We start from the raw sequence: 15,264 nt of genomic DNA, 5'->3' as shown, positions 1-15,264 counted from the left end.
TGGAATTTGAAAGTTTAGAAGTTCTTTAGGCTTGAATCCGAGTGTAATTGGTGTTTTAATGTTGTTTTGAGTGATTCGAAAGCTCGACTAAGTTCGTATGGTGTTTTAGGATTGGTCGATATGTTCGGTTGAGGTTCCGGAGACCTCGGGTGAGTTTCGGATGCTTAACAGATCATTTTTGGACTTGGCTTGATAGTTGAAGTTCTGGTTCCAGCAGGTTCTAGTTTCCTTGTACGCGATCGCAGGGATTCATTCGCGATCGCGTAAGCTTTTTTGGGGAAGAGGTGAGTTTGTTCTATGCGATCGCAGAGTTAGGAACGCGATCGTGTATGTGTGCGAAGATGTGCTTCGCTAACGCGTGGCTAAGGTCGCGTTCGCGTAAAAGGATTTGAGTAGGAGGGGAGGTGTGGCCAATGCTCTATGCGATCGCGTGAGGCAGGATGTGATCGCGTAGGTATGAGAGGCAGTGATCCGCGATTGCGTGGGTGATTCCGCGATCGCGTAGGATAAAAATGTGGGGCAGCATAGTTGTGCTTCGCGATCGCGATGAAGGATATCTGGGCAGGCGGTATTAATTTCTAAAACGAGGGTTTGAACCCATTTTGCATATTTTGAGCTAGAGAACACGGAATTGGGCGATTCTTGAAGGGATTTTCGTGGAGTTGATTGGGGTAAGTGATCCTTACTTGGTTTTGGTTAAATCCCATGATTTCATCTTTAATTTTATCATCTAATTATTGATTTGGGGTGAGAAATTGGGGAAAAAGAGGAAGAACTCTTGAGTTGGGGTTTTGAGGTTTTGAATGGGATTTTGTTATCGGATTTGAGTAAATTTGGTATGGTTAGACTCGTGAGTGAATGGACTTTTGGGTTTTGCGACTTTTGTCAAATTTTGAGATGTGGGCCGGGAGCCGGGTTCAGGCTGATTTCGGGTTTTTGGCTATAATTTAGTACTTTTCTTGTGGAATTGATCCCTTTAGCCTATATTGATTGTATTGTTCTACTTGTGGCTAGATTCGGGACGTTTGGAGACCGATTTAAGAGGCAAAGGCATTTTGGAGTAGAGGTTTGCTCGGTTTTAGGTACGTAATAGTCTTAAATCTGGTTTTGAGGGTATGAAACCCCGATAATTGGTATGATGTGAGAATTTGGAGGTGACGCACATGCTAGGTAACAGGCGTGTGAGCGTGCACCGCGAGGGATTGTGACTTGGTCCGTCCCTGAGACTGTAAAGTCGAATAGCCATTGTTATTACTTGTTTTTCCTTGTCTTTGAGAAATTGATTGCCTTTCATATTAGAAATCATGCTTAGGCCATATGATATCACTGTTGGGACCCGCATCGGTCGTATACTTGTTGAATTGACTGCTAATTGCTGTCTTGTACTCAGTCACAGTCTTACTTGTGTGTTATATCTCTGTTCCCTCTCATTTCTTATTAATATTTGTTGTATTCTCTGTTTGGGATGATTATTATGATATTATGTGAGCTCGAGGGGCTGGAGAGGTTAGTGACTGAGATAGGGCCTGAGTGTCGAGTTGTGAACTATGTGAGGGTATATGGATCGGGTTGCATACCGCAACGAGCCTTATAGCTATTTATGGACTGTGGATCGGGTTGCACACCGCAACGAGCCTTATGGCTACTTATATGATTGAGTCAGGCTGCACGCCGCGCAGATATAACACTTGGGCTGGAAGGAGCCCCTCCAGAGTCTGTACACCTCAGTGAGCGCAGGTACTCAAGCGCAGGTACGTATTGAGTTTGAGTACTGAGGGATGAGAGCCGAGTGATTGAGCTGTTGTGATGAGTTGAGTGTCTGTTACCCTGAGAGGCTGTACTTGTTTTTCATTTGTTGATGCACTTAGTTGCTATCTGTCATTGTTGTGAAATTTCTGAAAGATCATATATCCGGATTACTTGCACTGTAACTGTATAAACTGATTTGACTTAAACTGTCGGATTTGAAAGCATGTCTACTCTTTGATGGAATTATTGAATATGAACTGTATTTGTATAGATCATCACTACCTTCTCAGTTCCTTATTTATTTCTGTTACTTGCTAAGTTGGTTGTACTCATGCTACACCCTGCACTTCATGTGCAGATCCAGGTATGTTTGATCGCGGAGGTCATTGAGTTCGTGCACGATCGAGTATCGGAGACTACGAGGTAGATGCCGGCGTCCGCAGACCTTGTCTCTCCTTCTATGTTTTCTCTCTTTTCTGCATTGATACTTAGACACTGTTTGTATTAGATTGGATATCTAGATGCTCATGACTTAGTGACACTCCGATGCTGGGCTATTTTTCCGCACTTATGTTTTGGGTTTTACCCCGTTTTTATGAAAAACTCCGGTTATTTTAAATGTCTTAATTTATTTCTGTTAAATGTTGAAAGTGTTTTGGAAATGTCGGCTTGCCTGGTATCAAGAATCAAGTATCCTTTATCGCGTATTGATGATTTGTTTGACCAGCTTCAGGGAGAGATGGTGTTCTCCAAGATTGATTTGAGGTCAGGGTATCACCAGCTGAAGATTCGGGACTAAGATATTCTTAAGACAACTTTCAGGACCCGATATGGTCATTATGAATTCCTTGTGATGTCTTTTGGGCTAACCAACACCCCAACATCGTTCATGCATCTGATGAATAGTGTGTTTCAACCGTATTTGGACTCGTTCGTCATTGTATTCATTGATGATATCCTAGTGTACTCTCGTAGCTAGGAGGAGCATGCCTAGCATCTGAGGATTGTGTTACAGCGATTGAGGGAGGAGAAACTTTATGCAAAGTTCTTCAAGTGTGAGTTTTGGCTCAATTCAGTGGCATTCTTGGGGCACGTGGTGTCCAGTGAGGGTATTCAGGTGGATCCGAAGAAGATAGATACGGTGCAGAGTTGGCCTAGACCGTCCTCAGCCACGAAGATTTGGAGCTTTCTTGGGTTGGCGGGCTATTACCGTCATTTTGTGTAGGGTTTCTCATCTATTGCATTGCCCTTGACCAAATTGACCCAAAAGGGTGCTCCTTTCAGGTGGTCGGAGGAGTGCGAGGAGAGCTTTCAGAAGCTCAAGACTGCTTTGACCACGGCTCCAGTTCTAGTTCTACCATCAGATTCTGGTTCTTACACAGTGTATTATGACCATGACCTTGAGTTAGCAGATATTGTTCATGCCTTGAAGATTTGGCGGCACTATTTGTATGGGGTCCATTGTGAGATTTACACTGATCATCAGAGTTTGCAGTATCTGTTCAAACAGAAGGATCTTAACTTGCGTCAGCGGAGGTGGTTGGAGCTTCTTAAGGACTATGATATCACCATTTTGTACCATCCCGGGAAGGCCAATATGGTGGCCGATGCCTTGAGTCGCCGGGCAGAGAGTTTGGGGAGCTTAGCATATCTTCCAGCAGCAGAGAGGCCATTGGCATTGGATGTTCAGGCCTTAGCTAGTCAGTTTGTTAGATTGGATGTTTTTGAGCCAAGTCGAATATTGGCTTGTGTGGTCTCTCGGTTTTATCTTTATGATCGTATTAGGGAGCGTCAGTATGAAGACCCACATCTTCTTGTCCTTAAGGACATGGTCCAGTATGGTGATGCTAAGAATGTCACTATTAGGGATGATGGTGCATTGAGGATGCATGGCAGGCTATGCGTGCCCAATGTAGATGATTTGTGTGAGCTGATTCTCCAGGAGGCTCATAGTTTGCAGTATTCTATTCATCCGGGTGCCGCGAAAATGTATCAGGATTTGAGGCAGCATTACTGGTGGAAGAGAATGAAGAAGGACATAGTGGAATATGTAGCTCAGTGCCTAAATTGTCAGCAAGTGAAGTATGAGCATCAGCGACCAGGTGGGTTGCTTCAGAAGTTAGAGATTCCGGAGTGAAAATGGGAGCGGATCACTATGGATTTCGCTGTTGGGCTTCCACGGACTCAGCAGAAGTTTAATGCTGTTTGGGTCATTATGGACCGGCTGACCAAGTTAGCTCATTTCTTTTCTGTGATGACTACCTATTCTTCCGAGCAGCTGGCTCGAGTGTATATCCACGAGATCGTCAGGCTTCATGGCGTACCGATATCTATCATCTCTGACCGGGGTACGCAGTTTACATCACGGTTCTGGAGGGCCGTACAACATGAGTTGGGTACTCGAGTGGATTTGAGCACAGGATTTCACCCTCATACGAACGGACAGTCCAAGTGCACTATTTAGATATTAGAGGATATGCTCCGTGCGTGTGCGATGGAGTTTGGGGGTTCGTGGGATCAGTTCTTGCGTCTATCGAAGTTTGCTTACAACTACAGTTACCAGTCGAGCATCCAGATGGCACCGTATAAGGCTCTGTATGGTAGGCGGTGTAGGTCTCCAGTAGGTTAGTTCGAGCCGGGCGAGGCTAGATTATTAGGTACAAACTTGGTTCATGATGCTCTGGAAAAGGTTAGAGTAATTCAGGATAGACTACGCACAACCCAGTCCAGACAGAAGAGTTATGCGGATCGGAAGGTTAGCGATGTTGCATTCTTGGTTGGAGAGCGGGTCTTGATCCGGGTGTCACCCATGAAGGGTGTTATGAGGTTGGGAAAGAAGAGCAAGCTGAGCCCAAGGTTTATTGGTCCATTTGAGGTATTGCGATGTGTTGGGGAGGTTTCTTACGAGCTTGCCTTGCCTCCCAGTCTAGCAGAAGTTCATCCGGTATTCCATGTTTCTATGCTCCAGAAGTATCAGGGCGATCCGTCTCACGTGTTGGATTTCAGCTCAGTCTAGTTGGACAAGGATTTATCTTATGTTGAGGAGCCGGTGGCGATCTTAGATAGGAAGGTTCGGAAGTTGAGGTCAAAGGATATAACTTCAGTGAAGGTGCAGTAGAGAGGTCAGTCGGTCGAGGAGGCGACTTGGGAGACCGAGCATGATATGCGCAGCCGTTATCCTAATCTTATCACCACTTCAGGTATGTCTCTATACTCATTCGAGGACGAACGATTGTTTTAAGAGGGGGAGGATGTAACGACCCGGCCGATCGTTTTGAGTGTATTAGCCCCGATCCGCTATTTACTATTTTCCCCGTATATGTTTCTGCTTATGTGACTTGCCGGGAGGTCTTGTTTTAATTTCGGAGTATTTTGGGACACTTAGTCCCTAAAATGGAAGCTTAAGTCTTAGGATTTTTTACCGTAGTCGGAAGTGTGTGAAGACGACTCCGGAATGGAGTTTCGTTGGTTTCGTTAGCTCTGTTGGATGATTTTGGACTTAGGAGCATGTCCGGACTGTGAATTTGAGGTCTGTAGCTAATTTAGGCTTGAAATGGCGAAAGTCAAATTTTGAGAAGTTTAACAGGGGGGTTAACTTTTTGATATCGGGGTCGGATTCTGATTCTAGAAGTTGGAATAGGTCCATAATGTTGAATATGACTTGTGTGCAAAATTTGAGGTCAATCGGACGTGGTTTGGTAGGTTTCAGCGTCGTTTGTGGAATTTGAAAATTTAGAAGTTCTTTAGGCTTGAATCCGGGTGTAATTGGAGTTTTTATATTGTTTTGAGTGATTCGAAGGCTCGACTAAGTTCGTATGGTGTTTTAGGATTGGTTGGTATGTTCAGTTGAGATCCCGGGGACCTCAGGTGAGTTTCGGATGCTTAACGGATTATTTTTTGACTTGGCTTGATAGCTGACGTTCTGGTTGCAGCAGGTTCTGGTTTCCTTATACGCGATCGCAAGGATTCATTCGCGATCGCGTAAGCTTATTTTGGCAAAGAGGTGAGTTTGTTCTACGCGATCAAAGAGTTAGGAACGCGATCGTGTATGTGTACGAAGATGTGCTTTGCGAACGCGTGGCTAAGGTCGCGTTCGCGTAGAAGGATATGAGCAGGAGGGGAGGTGTGGCCAATGCTCTATGCGATCGCGTGAGGCAGGATGCAATCGCGTAGGTATGAGAGGCAGTGATCCGCGATCGCGTGGGTGATTCTGCGATCGCGTAGGGTAAGAATGTGGGGCAGCATAGTGGTGCTTCGCGATCGCGAGGAATGTTCCACGATCGCGATGAAGGATATATGGGCAGGCAACATTAATTTCAAAAACGAGGGTTTGAACCCATTTTGCATATTTTGAGCTAGAGAACACGGAATTGGGCGATTCTTGAAGGGATTTTCGTGGATTTGATTGGGGTAAGTGATTCTTACTTGGTTTTGGTTAAATCCCATGATTTCATCTTTAATTTTATCATCTAATTTGTGATTTGGGTTAATTTTATCATGTAACCCAAATATATTGATTGTATTGTTCTACTTGTGGCTAGATTCAGGACGTTTGGAGATCGATTTGAGAGGCAAAGGCATTTCGGAGTAGAGATTTGCTCAGTTTGAGGTAAGTAACAGTCTTAAATCTGGTTTTGAGGGTATGAAACCCCGAGAATTGGTATGATGTGAGTATTTGGAGGTGACGCACATGCTAGGTGACGGACGTGTGAGCGTGCATCGCGAGGGATTGTGACTTGGTCCGTCCCGTGAGACTGTAAAGTCGAATAGCCATTGTTATTACTTGTTTTTTCTTGTTTTTGAGAAATTGACTGCCTTTCATGTTATAAATCATGCTTAGGCCATATGATATCACTGTTGGGACCCGCAGCAGTTGTATACTTGTTGAATTGACTTCTAATTGTTGTCTTGTACTTACTCATAGTCTTACTTGTGTGTTATATCTCTGTTACCTCTCATTTATTGTTAATACTTGTTGTATTCTCTGTTTGGAATGATTATTATGATATTATGTGAGCCCGAGGAGCTGGAGAGGTTAGTGACTGAGGTAGGGCCTGAGTGCCGAGCTGTGAACTATGTGAGGGTATATGAATCGGGTTGCACGCCGCAACGAGCCTTATGGATATTTATGGACTGTGGATCGGGTTGCACGCCGCAACGAGCCTTATGGCTACTTATATGATTGGGTCGGGCTGCATGCCGCAACGATATAGCACTTGGGGTGGAAGGAGCCCCTCCAGAGTCTGTACACCCCCAGTGAGCGCAGGTACCTATTGAGTGTGAGTACTAAGGGCTGAGAGCCGAGTGATTGAGCTATTATGACGAGTTGAGTGTCTGTTGCCCTGAGGAACTGTACTTGCTTTTCCTTTATTGATGCACTTAGTTGCTATCATCATTGTTGTGAAATTTATGCATGATCCTATATCCGGATTACTTGCACTGTAACTGTATAAACTGATTTGACTTGAACTGCAGGATTTGAAAGCATGTCTACTCTTTGCTGGAATTATTGAAAATGAACTGTATTTGTATAGCTCGTCACTACCTTCTCAGTTTCTTATTTATTTCTGTTACTTGCTGAGTTGGTTGTACTCATGCTACACCCTGCACTTCATGTGCAGATCCAGGTGTGTTTGATCACGGAGGTCGTTGAGTTCATGCGCGATCGAGTATCGGAGACTACGAGGTAGCTGCCGGCGTCCGCAGACCTTGTCTCTCATTCTATGTTTTCTCTCTTTTCTGTATTGATACTTAGACACTATTTGCAATAGACTAGATATCTAGATGCTCATGACTCAGTGACACCCCGATGTCGGGCTATTTTTCTGCACTTATGTTTTGGGTTTTACCCCGTTTTGATGAAAAACTTCAGTTATTTTAAATATCTTAATTAATTTCTGTTAAATGTTGAAAGTGTTTTGGAAATGTCGGCTTGCCTAGTATCATGATAGGCGACATCACGACGGGTTAGGTTTTGGATCGTGACACCGGGGGCCTCGGATGTGGATCAGATTGGAAATCGAACTTGGAAATAGGCTTAGGGGACTGTTGGTGCACCAGTTCTGGTGCGTACGCACTTGCGAGATTTTGGCCACTGGTACAAGATTTTGAATGCAGATGCAGTTTTGGACAAGGGGTCTGTGGCCCGCATAAGCGGAGGAATTTCCGCAGAAGCGGCCTCACTTCTGCGATGAAGGAACCGCAGGTGCGATAAGGGGTCGTCCAGGCCTGGGTCGTAGGTGCGAGAGGCAAGCTGCAGAAGGGGGCTCGCAGGTACGGTGCCCTTCAGCAGGTGCGCCCAAAGCTGGGCTGGGTATCTTCCGCAGAAGTGGACCTTTGTCTGCAGAAGCAGCATCGCAGGTTTGACCCAAGGTCCGCAGAAGCGGAATCGCTGGAGGCAATGAGGTCTTTTAATGTCGGGACGTAGGCAATATTAGCTCATTTCTTTCATCTCATGGGCGATTTTGGAGCTTCTTGGAGAGGGGCTTCCACCTAGCTATTGAAGGTAAGTAATTCCTACCTAATGTGAGTTTAATACAGGCGATTATGGGTAGATTTTAACACGAAAAATTGTGCAAAAAATCAAGGATTTAGTTGAAAAACCCAGGCTTTGATAAAAATGGGATTTAACCACGAAAATGGTTTTGAAATTTGGTGAAGATTATATATTTGAGTTCGTGAGATTATGGGTAATAATTATCTTGAAAATTTTCGGAATCCGGGCACGTGGGCCCGGGAGTAAATTTTAAAAATCTTCCAATTTGGGTTGGGTAATTATTCTAATAGCTAAATTATTAACTTTTAAGCATATATTGATTATTTTATATAATATTTGGCTAGCTTCGTATTGTTCGGCACCATGTTGAGTCCTTAGAGTGAATTTGTGATCGAAAAGTGAGCTTTGAGACGAGGTAAGTCTCTTGCCTAACCTTGTAAGATGGAATTTACCCCATAGGTGATTTAAATTACTATTTGTTTCTAATTGTGAGGGGTTAAGTATGCACGAGGTGATGAGAGTCCGTGCGTAGCTACTAATTATGTTTAAGTCCAGGTAGTTTAGGACCCAAATCATTAAATACTTATAATGTTTACACCCTACTTATTAACTAAAGTGCCTAAATTATATTGAAACTTGATAAAGGATTTGTAATGACCGAATTTCACTTACTTGAATTATGGCGGGTTACTTGACCGTTAATAGCAATTGTACTTCTTTGTGTATTAGCCTTATAATAGCTTTTAAATTGGATGTTCATAATATATCCTCTCTTCTTCTGGAGCGAGCCGAACGCCTCGACAATATAATAGATGCATCTATAGTTCGTGCCGCTCGACCTTCGACAGTGTACACATTATTCTGGATCGAGCCGTACGACCTCGACATAAATTGTGTGTGTTAATGCTTGAAGAGTGAACATACTTGATATTATTTTTCATGAATTGAGAGATTATAATTTATTTGTTTGTTTGGAAATTTATTTGGAATTAGTATGTGCTAATGGAAGACTCTTGGAGTTTATTATTAGTTAAAGGATTATTCAATCACTGTTGTCATTGTGTTAATATTATTATTCACATATTCTATGTCTATTTAGCATTTATGTATTTTATTGTTAGCCCATAGTAAGTGTCGATGTCGACCCCTCGTCACTACTTCTTCGAGGTTAGACTGGATACTTACTGAGTACATATTGTTAATGTACTCACGCTACACTTCTGCACTAATCGTGCAGGATCTGAGGTTGGTGCATCTGGCAGTCATTCCGGCACACACCCCGTTACCCCGAGGCCTAGTGGTGAGTTGCTCTTCTGAGTCCATTCTGCAACACCTAGATTCTCTCTCTTTTGCATTTATTTTCTGTCTACTCTATTTCAGACAATAGTGTAGAGTTTTATATATTCTACTAGTTGCTCATACACTTGTGACACCAGGTCTTGGAACACATGCTAGTAAACTTTATGGTTTTTGGGCGTTTATTTCACTGCATTTGCTCATACATTGGTTTTCGCCTTATTTTATTAAATCTTCTACTCGTTATTTTTTTAATAAATAAAATTCAACTACTTTGGAATTATTAAAAAGGAACAATTACATGGTTAGATCACCGTTGGCTTGCCTAGCGGCGACGTTGGACGCAATAACGACCTATAGGAGAAATTGGATCATGACAAGCTTGGCCAAACAAGCTCTAAATCTAATACTCCAAAGGTAATTTTGGCCCTTTTCTGTCCTATCAATCGTTCTAGAGCTTAGCAATTATTTATTTAGTCAATAATAATATCACACTAAAAGGCGTTGTACACAAGTGGAGAAAAACAGAAATATAGTGCAACATCATCTAATGCCCAAATATACACCTTAGGAGTTATTTGGTTGGGAAATAAGTTATCTCATCCTCCTATGTGAATAAAAAAAATACTACAATCCCGAAATAACTAATTCAGGAATTAGTTATACCACGATTTTATCCCAACCAAACGTGGAATAAACTTATTTTAAATTTAATCCTAAAATTAATCATTCCTTATCCTCGTACCAAACGAGACCTTATCGTACTTTGCCAGAACATATGGAGACGATGCATATATATTCTGACATTCTCATTAATTGCTTGTCTCTTCTCATATTTGAACTGAAAATGTGTCAAATAGTGAACAATCACAGCTTCAACTCAGAAATAAAGGATTTAGTCAATCATCCCAAAGAAAGATATCAATATTGTTAAAGCAAAATGCAAAATTTCCCAAGCCACGTGGTGTCACTACTACAAATTTAATTATAGAGGGACGTCATTCCGTAACAAGGCTTTACCCGCAACACATCGTCGATACAATGTTTGTAGGTAAATCGATCCTCAGTAAACTCAACCGATAGAGTCTCTCGATAAATATCGATAAACCCTATCGCACACGCATCAGTTAAATATCTGATACAATGTTTGGAGAAAATATATATGATGCACGTCTCTCAGTATATTATTAAATTATATAATATTAATAATATTAATATCGGGAGTTATTCGTCGGTTTTGTAAATGTATTAAATATAATAATTTAAAAATAATGATGGAGTCTCTCGATGTTTATAAACATATAAAAATTGAAAATTTTTATAGTTCGAGAGACATATGTCGATAAGTTAAATGAAATATAAAATATTACTTTGAACATACCGAGAAAATTTTTCGGTAGGCTGAAAATTTGGGTTGACAAATGAGCAATATTTTTGAGGGAGTCCATCGGTAAGTCCCTCGTTATTTCTGGTGTACATTTGACAGGCAATGCCTATTTTTGGTGCACCACCTGCCAAACAGAAGATTCGCTCCTCAATAGAGATAACAATCCAACCACAATATACAATAATTCACCCATTATAAAACTTCAGAACAATCCAAACTTCAAATTTATCCTATCAAACATCAAAAGAATCCAAGCAAACTTCAAAATTATCCAATCAAACATAATCAAAATCCAATCAAACTTCAAAATCATTCAAAACAATCATGTAATATTCAAAATTCAACATCAAACTAAAACACATCCAAAAAATTCAACCAGACTTCAAAATAAATCAAAACAAACGTGTAATATTCAATATTCAACAAATAACTAAAATGAAAATTGGCACCTAATACTCTTCCTCATCCTCTCCATCCTCTCCACCCTCCTTTCCATCCTCTTCATCATGTTCACCCTTTCTATCATTTTTATCCTCTTCATAAAAATACATTGGGCCTTGGGCCAAAGACCTGACAAGTCCGATTAAGTTCTTCACTTGAGCCTTGAGTTGTTCGATGTCATTCTTAGACTTGTCCACCTGTGACTCAAGTGCGGTCCTAAGTCGCTATTCCTGCATGCTTATTGCTCGAACCTCCGCGTAATTCCTAGCAAGTTCCTGAAGCACCCGTCGTATCTCCTCAAGTTGATCATTTGACAAGATGGCGGAAGTCTATACCTTGCAATCTACACTGGAGGCGGTGAAAGTTACACTCAGGGGAAAGGTCATACGCTCTCCCTTTATAAACGATGTCAATTGCATTCAACCAAAAAGTGTTACACCCTATATTTTCGTACGTAAAAGTGCGTCGTGAGCAAACTAATATTGGAAAAAAAATGAGATCATCTTTGAAAATATATAAAGTTATTTAATCATGTTACCTCGGAGGTTACAAATATTGAAGATCATGAACAACAAGTACCAAGAGGGTTGGAAGGTTCAGAAGCTAAAGGAATTGAAGAAAATAATATTTCGTCGAAAGTTGACAAGTTGAGAATGTTATAACATGTACTTTTGGGGTGAGACTAGGGTGCTTAATATGATAAAGAGGTTATGTTATGAGTTATTTTAGTCGTATGATAGTCGTGTGTTATGTTTTGAAGTCAAGCGAGTTATGGAACAAAAGTCGATGAAAGTCATCACAAGTTACGTTCATAAGTTTTACTGAAACTTTGGGTCAAATGTAACTGCTATTTTCTCCCAATATACTTAGAGTTGTGGGGTGTTCCACCCATCAAATTGAAGATCTATAAGTCTATTTTCTAACGCATTAAACCTTTTGTCAATACAATATCAGAGTATAGATATATGGGCATTTTTTCGAGACTGCACAGACTGCTAGGTGACAAGTAGGTGTGTCACCTACTTGCTTAAATGAGATTCCAAAAATGGGCCAGTTCGGGTCGTCCAAAGAGGCCTTTTAAAGGCCTGTTTTCTTGATATATTAGACTGATAATAGGTCATAATAACTAGATATAAGCTCTGCAAAAATCCTCCCAATATTTGCCCACAAACCCCAATTGATTTTCTCTCCCTTTCAAGTTCTAATTGGAGGTAAACCCTAGAGTTTGAAGAACCAATATAGAATCTGAGTTATCCAACAAATAAGGTAAGTTTACTGCTCTCTTTCATCCATTTTTTTCTGCTTTAAATGCATAGTAAGTCGTTCTATATTTGTAATAACTCACGGGACGGTGATCGAAAGTCGTGAGTTCGAGTTATTCACTTGTAGCGAACTGTTTTGTGGATAGTTTTGTGTTGCTGTTAGGCTGCGTGTTTTACTACTATTTTGTTTAGTTTTTGAGGAAGGGTGTGGAGAAATACCACATAAATGCAGGGTGGTGGGCTGGTCATTCGTTGTAACATTTTCGGGTTGTTTGACACTACTACAGTGGTCGTTTTGTGTATGAAAAGATTGGGGTGTGTTGTGCTGTTTTGTAGTATTTTGTGGTGTATATAAGGTTGAAAAATAATGTATATATGTTGTTATTGTTGCGTTCTTGTGTTGTTGGTGCTATCTTGAATTTGGAGAAAGTAAGGATTATAGGGGAGATGCTGCCCGTTTTAATACAAAATAAGCTTATCGTTTGTTGTGCGATAGTTGTACCTTTCGTAACTTAATGATAGTGTTATTATCTTTATTGTAGATTAAGGTGCGAAGAGGCGAGTTCAATATAGTGATTGGAAAGATTGTGATAAGGTATGTCAAGGCTAAGCCCTTCCTTCATTTTGGCATGATATCGTAACTACATGTGTTTGATAACGAGGCATAAAGAGAAGTTCATACTCCCGAATTTATATACATTATCCTACTCTCATAAGTTACCGCATTCTACCTTATCGGGAATTTATATTCAATTGAGTATTGTCTTCTTCCAGTCAAGAGAGCAGAGGGTCTATATATATATACAGTATTACAGTATTTTCACCACCATCGAGCCATAATCGGTGGGAAGGCCCCTATTGGGCAACCTCTGATCAGATGATAAGTTATATACAGAGCCTACTGTGGTCGAGCGCCTATAAGCGAGCCCAGGATGGCCGAGATACAAAGCCTAGTATGGTCGAGCGCCTATGAGCGAGCCTACTACGACCGAGCAGTTATACGTACCGAGCCTTATAGGGCCAGACATTTATTTTACTTATTATATTGAAGGAGTTGAGTCAATATCAGCAGGTAAGTATATCTCCATATCATCTTTGACTCCCACTTACTTTCAGTTATATTATCAGTTCAGTTTCAGCTTTCAGTTATGTTATTGCCTTACATACTCGGTACATTATTTCGTACTGACGTTCCTTTTCTGGGGACGCTGCATTTCATGCGTGCAGGTTCAGATAGATAGACAGGTAGACCTCCTCAGTAGGTGTTTCCCGAGTTCAGCCTGATCGGTAAGCTCCACGTCCTTCGGAGTTGTTGGGTCTAGGGTTTCGTGTACATCTTTTGTATGTATGTATATATGTTATGGGTAGGTCGGGGCCTTGTCCGATCACAATACATCCATCAGTAGACGCTTGTAGACATATCATATCAGTTAATGCAGTATATTGGGCTTGTAGGCTTGGTATGTATATTTTGTTGGTCTGTCAGCTATAGTAGTTATGACGGCCTTGTCGGCCCAGCTTTATATTGATGTTTAGTCAGCTCTAGTTTTCGTTCAGTTTTATATTTTGCTTCGCAAATTGGCTTGCAATGTAGCCCTATGGCAAAATTATGATATTATATGTTCAGAGTCCCTTAGTCTCAAGTTGGTACGCTAGGTTAGGTGAGGCACCGAGTGCCGGTCTCGTCCCAGGTTCGGGGTGTGACAAAAAGTGTCCTACAAAAATTGTTTATAACAAGTCTACATTTAAAATAAAATTGAGTATATAAATAAATCGTGAGAAAGTACGGGAGAAAATATATTATTGATACGTTAACTATAATACAAGAACCCCTATTTATAACAATACACAATACCTACACTACTCCTATTCCATGTAGGACTATGCTTATTTACACAATAACTAACTAACTAACACTCCCCCTCACGCTGTTGCATACAAATTATATGTACTGAGCTTGTTATATATATAACCAATACGAGGACCGGTGAGGGACTTGGTGAGAATATCTGCAAGCTGATCATTCAACTTCACAAATATTGTAGCAATCTCTCCTGAGAGTATATTTTTCCTAACAAAGTGACAACCAATCTCAATGTATTTAGTTCTCTCATGGAACACCGAATTTGATACAATATGAAGGGCGGGCTGATTATCGCACACAAGTTCTATCCGACTGATTTCACCAAATTTTAACTCTTTGAGCAATTGTTTGATCCAGGCTAGCTCACATGTTGCCATAGTCATTGCTAGATATTCTTCTTCTGCATTAGACCGAGCAACTACATTTTGTTTCTTGCTCTCCAATACACCAAATTGCCTCCTACTAAAATACAATATCCAGACGTAGAACGTCTATCAAAAGGTAATCCTACCCAATCAGCATCTGAGTATCCAACGATCTGCTCATGACCTCGATTCTCAGACAATAACCCTTTTCCTGGAGCCGATTTTATATACCGAAGCATGTGGATAGTTGCATCCTAATGACTATCACAGAGAGAATCCATAAATTGACTTACAACACTCATATGAAAAGAAATATCGGGTCAAGTCAGTGTGAGATAATTTAATTTATCAACCAGCCGCCTATATCTTGCATGGTCATTAAGCAGCTCCCCCTGTCTTGGCAG

The sequence above is a fragment of the Nicotiana tomentosiformis genome, chromosome 11 (assembly GCF_000390325.3).
Source record: "Nicotiana tomentosiformis chromosome 11, ASM39032v3, whole genome shotgun sequence".
Taxonomy (NCBI): Eukaryota; Viridiplantae; Streptophyta; class Magnoliopsida; order Solanales; family Solanaceae; genus Nicotiana; species Nicotiana tomentosiformis.
The sequence above is the reverse complement of the archived record's forward strand: the minus strand, read 5'-3'. Positions refer to the sequence as shown.